This window comes from Triticum aestivum, chromosome 7A (assembly GCF_018294505.1).
Source record: "Triticum aestivum cultivar Chinese Spring chromosome 7A, IWGSC CS RefSeq v2.1, whole genome shotgun sequence".
Classification (NCBI taxonomy): Eukaryota; Viridiplantae; Streptophyta; class Magnoliopsida; order Poales; family Poaceae; genus Triticum; species Triticum aestivum.
The window spans coordinates 547,578,324-547,584,435 of NC_057812.1; the positions used below are offsets into that span (position 1 = coordinate 547,578,324).

Below are 6,112 nucleotides of genomic sequence, written 5' to 3' on the forward strand. Positions count from 1 at the left end.
TGTGATTGGTTAAGAAATACGAAATTGAGAAGGGTTTCATCTGACTATCATTAGCAAGGGCAGGTAGCTAAATGGAAAAATTCACATCCCTGACCTACAAAATAAAGGCAGTTATTAGTATGCAACCACCTGCGGAAAATAGTATTATAAGTGATTCTAAATACGAAATCGCTCAAATTGTCCATGATATTGGAGGTGTTTTTCACAATCGCCACCGCCGTGCGGAGTATTAGTGACACATGCTTTGAGGCGGAATTGAAAACCGCAACCAGCTCATGTACCAAAAAACGTCGCCACCGCCGCGATGAGGGCCGACGACAGCGGGGGCGAGGGGCCCCGATGTCATAGGGTGTTGCTGGCGGCGCGTGGTGTGACACTGGTGCGTCCTGGAGAGACGCTTTACCATGCCGGGAGATAAGCGGGCCATATATGAATATTGATGAGTATGGCATACTATATGTCAAAACCATGTATCGTTGCATTTTTTATCTTCAACCCAACACAAAAATGGAATAAACTCATTCCCCGTGAAATGAAACCATAACATTTCATGCCCCTGTTTCTCAAACCAAACACATTATTATTTCACGGAAGCTCAAACAAACTCATTTGATAACCTGAGCTATTTCAGCAACCAACAGTTAAAACATACCACTGCTCCTACTACAAGCCAGTGGCATACGGACACACCGTCATCGACGGCCTCGATGAATGCCCTTAGATTACGATCCAACGAGCCACCTTTCCCGAGAGCCTCAGCGACCACCCGCTTCCACTCCGACGCCGCGCGCCGCGCGGCCCCCGCTCCGTCCTCACCCTCCTGCATCACCTCCTCTACGCGCTGCCTCACCCCGGTCGCGCGCAACACGCCGTCGCTGCGCACCTCCGCGCGCGCTCCCACGCGCCACTCGCACTCGACGAGCCACGCGTTCATCCGCTGGTCCGACATATGGGGCACGCACACCATGGGCACGCCGCACGCCAGGCTCTCCATCACCGAGTTCCATCCACAATGCGTCACGAAGCAGCCCACCGCGGCGTGCGAGAGCACCCGCACCTGGTCGCACCACTCCACCACCGAGCCGTTCCCGAGCCGCGCGTTCGTCTCGGGCTCCGACGTCGCCTCGCCATCGGCGAACTCCGCCTTGACGTCCTTCCGGACGACGCAGAGGTACGGCCTCCCGCTCTCCTCGAGGCCGAGGAGCAGCTCGTCGAGCTGCTCCCTATCCATCCCCGCCCGGCTCCCGAACGCGACGTACACCACGGAATCGGCCGGCTTGGTGTCGAGCCACTCCATGTACTTGGCGCCGTCCTGCTTGAAGAGGCCGGTCTCGTCGCCGGACGGGGGCACTGGGCCGATGGCAGCGCGTTGTACGCTCCCACGGCGGCGAGCGCGCTCTCCTCGAGTTCCTGGCACGTGTTGACGAGCACGATTGCTCTGGGGGTTTCCCTGTCGAGCGTGTCGAACAGGTCGCGCACGGTAGTGTAGATGCTGTGGTAGAACTCGGCGGGGTCGGCGGACTCCGTGATGATGGACGGGAGGTCCCGCACGGCCAGCGGAGGGAGGCCCGGGAGCCGCACGACGAACGACGGGTCGTGGCGGTTGTCCGTCACGACGCCGGCGTGGCCGTGGAAGAAATGGTAGTAGACGGCCAACACGGCAGCCGGCTGGATCCAGTAGAGCGCGGACGGCACGCCTTTCTCGCGCGCGACGTCCGCGGCCCACGGAAGGAGCATCGTGTAGACGACGCGGGTCACGGGGCGGCCGCGCGCGGCGAGCGCGTCTTTTCATCCTCATATTTTAAATGATTGATATATTTTCAAACAAATGTTCACTTTTTAAACTTTTTATATATTAGAATTCGCGCCGACAAGACCTTCAAAACAAGATCAATCTAGGATATATTTCAACTACTTTTATTTTGTATATTTCAATTATCTTTGAAATCACTTTCAGAAAAATATAAGATTATTTCGGTATTTCACAAAAATGATTTCGACTGTTTCACTAATTTCCGAAAACTATGATTTCACTTGTTAAAAAAACTAATTTCAAACATTTTTAAACACTGGTTTCACTTATTTAAAAATGCATATTTCACTAATATTCAAAATCAAGTTCACTAATTTCATAAAAATGATTTCACTCATTTAAAAGAACTAATTTCATTCATTCTTAAACACTACTGGAAGTGTTACACATTTCTCAAAACGATTGAATGATTTTCAGTGAGATATTAATTGAAATAGCTATGTGTAGTTGAGCTGTGTAAAATATGTGAAACTGATATTTCAATGTGTTGTTGCACGTTGTCAAACTAATTTGTGTGAAAAAATATGAAATCACTTCTCTGAAATATATGAAACTGATATTTCTCATATTTGTAACTTGTTATTTCAGTGAGATATGTATTGAAAAATATGAAATTACTTCCCTGAAATATATTTCAATGTGGTGTTGCAAGTTGTGAAACTAATTTTTGTGAAAATATATGAAATTACTTCTCTGAAATATATGAAAATGCTATTTCATATATTTGTAACTTGTTATTTCAGTGAGATATGTATTGAAATATATGAAATTACTTCCTTGAAATATATTTCAATGGAGTTGCAAGTTGTGAAACTAAATTCTGTGAAAATATATGGAATTACTTCTCTAGAATATATGAAACTGCTATTTGTCATATCTGTTACTTGTTATTTCAGTGAGATATGTATTGAAATATATGAAATTACTTCCCTGAGAAATATGTAATTACTTCCCTAAAAAATATTTCACAAGTTTGAAAAAACACAATTATGTGATTTGGAAAACTGATTCACTCTTTACAAAAACAATCTCTTTACAAGTGCTTTCGCACATGAAACAATCCATTTCACATATCCAAAGTAACAAGTTTCACATATTAACAAAATGAACCTAAATTGTTGCATAAATCTCACTTCGCTCATTTAAGAAATATAATTTCACTCATTTTAAAAAACTTATTTAAATCCTTAAGAGACAGATTTCACACGTTATTCCAGATAAACTCGATTTCAGTCATTTTGATTTACTGATTTCAGTTATTCAAAAAACATCTTTCAATTATTACCAAAAACAAGTTCACTCGCTTCATAAAATATGTTTCGGTCATTTTTTTAAAAAATAATCAGTTTCACATGTTTGAAATAACTAGTTTCACGTATTTCACACCCAAAAAATGTGGCATGTGTATTTCACGTATTTCACTCATCTTAAAAATTTGGTTCCATTTATTTCAGAAAACTAATTTCACTTACTTTAAAAAATCATTTCAACAAACAATTTCACTAGTTTCAAAACAAGATTTCACGCATTTAAAAAAATAAATTGAAATAATCAGCTCACATTGTTTAAATAACTAGTTTCGCATATTGCACACTGAAATATGATATTTCAGTTTTTCTAAACAGTAAAATAGTAAATTAGTTTAATATATTGAATGATTTCTCAAAATATGTAACATCTCCCATACATCTAACAGTAATTTGAAATACATATTTCACTCATTCACAAATTGATTTTATTATTTCAAAACAATATATCATTTATTTGAAACAACTGATTTCACTCAGTTGAAAAAACTTATTTCACTCATTTGAGAGAAAACATTAGATTCACTCATTTGAAGTACTATATTCCACTCGTTTAAAAAAACTGATTGCACACATCACAAAAAATTATATTTTCAAACCATATATAGAGTGAAATAAGTTTCGAACAGTGAAATAAGCAGTTTCACACATAATATATAGAGTGAAATAAGTTATTTGAAATGTTGAAAATAAAAAATCATTTCAACAAACAATTTCACTAGTTTCAAAACAAGATTTCACGCATTTAAAAAAATAAATTGAAATAATCAGCTCACATTGTTTAAATAACTAGTTTCGCATATTGCACACTGAAATATGATATTTCAGTTTTTCTAAACAGTAAAATAGTAAATTAGTTTAATATATTGAATGATTTCTCAAAATATGTAACATCTCCCATACATCTAACACTAATTTGAAATACATATTTCACTCATTCACAAATTGATTTTATTATTTCAAAACAATATATCATTTATTTGAAACAACTGATTTCACTCAGTTGAAAAAACTTATTTCACTCATTTGAGAGAAAACATTAGATTCACTCATTTGAAGTACTATATCCCACTCGTTTAAAAAAAACTGATTTCACACATCACAAAAATTATATTTTCAAACCATATATAGAGTGAAATAAGTTTCGAACAGTGAAATAAGCAGTTTCACACATAATATATAGAGTGAAATAAGTTAATTGAAATGTTGAAAATTAAATGTATTTGAAATGTATCCGAAATTGATCTTGTTCTAAAGGTCTTGCCACCCGGAGATCAAATATATAAAATATTTCACATATGTAATTTTGATTTAAAAGATATAAACGGTTGAAAATGTCAAATGAAATTTAAATGGTACCTTTGTTATGGGAGCTAGAGGAGGAGAGTATGTCTGAGACATGCATGCACGGTACTGGCAAAAAGTGCTGACAAGAGTTGACAAGACATTTCATACATAATGATGTTTAACAAAATACAAAGGAATACTAGTATGCATGTAGACAGTGTGCACCAATCTCCAAGAATTGAAGGGTGAATTTAGCACCGGTACATACCGGCTCCGGTAAAAAGAGGTTTGCGACTCGCGTAGCTCGAGAGAGCGTCACGTGATCTTGCAGCGACGGCTGGCAGGCTTTCCGATTTGAGTGGCATAGCGCGAGAGACCTTGGGTCCCAATGCAAAGGTGCTTAGATAAGGTGCTAAGTGCATTAAATACTTTAGCAACTCAACTCCTCAATGCATAGGTGCTTAACTTGTTGTTGCTAAGCACACTTTATTTAATGAGTTAGCACCTAAAGTCTTTCATGCATTGGCCAAATTGTTTCATTTAAGTGGTTTGTCTAGGTTCTCGCGCTTGGCATTGGTTCTTCCTGGGATCACCAAAGTACTCTCTCCTTTTTAAATATTATGCCATCATTTTTTTTACTTATGTGACATGTTTAGCACCCGTCCATGATGAAGCACTGGCAAGCACGCGACCCGCGATGCCCAGCTGCCCACGCGAGGAAGCTGGTTCATCCATGACTCTGTCGGAAACTAATTGCTCGCGGCCGGCGCACCCATGTGGTCTGGGAGAGGAGCGGCTGCATGTGTCAAGCGAACGGCATGCACATGCCAACCAGTACTGTAGATCTGTGATCTGTGGTATTGATCGCTCTGTGATCAACGCACGTGCTCCCTCTTCTGGTTCTTTGTTTTTGTTTTGAGAACTCCCTCTTCTTGTTACGAGGCCGATCAACTGGGACTCGGACGCTGTCGGCAGAGGGGAGGAGCACCTGGCGGTCGGCGCAGAGAAGGAGCACCAGGATCAGCTGGAACTGACCAAACTTGCGTGCTTCCTCCTCGTGTGCCCATCCGTACTTCCGCATATGTGGATTAATTTGATTGGTACAAAATAAGGCTCCGACCCCACCCCTTTAAATCAAGGGGGAGATGATTAGATTAGAAAGGAAAAAAGAGAAAAGACAATCATAAGATGAAGTGGGAGCACGGATGAGAGCATGGGGAGAGAGCAAGCAAGCCGGATTCCTCCCCCCTCTCCCCCCCCCCCCCCCCCCCCCCCCCGATTTCAGGGGGTGAGGCCCGGCTGCTAATCCTAAGCCAATTAGTTCGCTGCACATCAGCCTGTACGACAAACCATGTAAAAATAGCCCGTAGTTCTAGCATTACCGCTCGAGGACAGCGAGAGCAGCAGCACCACCAGACCCCCGTGCGTCCCCCATGTCGACCGCCGCAGTCTCTCGGCGCGGCCCACCCTCTCCGACTGGTCTTCGGCTAGCGCTCAGCACCAGCGCCCGGTTTGGTTTGGCACCAACACCTTCAAACTGCCCCCATACGTGGGGTACATTACATGTCATCCAACGTGCGATGCCTCATCGGTCCATGGAGGGATTGGAAGTCCTTTTTTTCACAAACCGGGGGGCTTTGCTGACATCTGGTCCGTTGACATGCACGGGCCCGACAACCCGGTTCCATCCAAAACCCTCTTTCGT

At 42.3% G+C, this 6,112-nt stretch overlaps 1 pseudogene; it reads right to left on the reverse strand.

The window, feature by feature from the left end:
* Nucleotides 1-568: 568 nt before the first annotated feature.
* LOC123153470 (crocetin glucosyltransferase, chloroplastic-like) lies at nt 569-5,488 on the reverse strand (annotated as a pseudogene).
* Nucleotides 5,489-6,112: the final 624 nt, after the last annotated feature.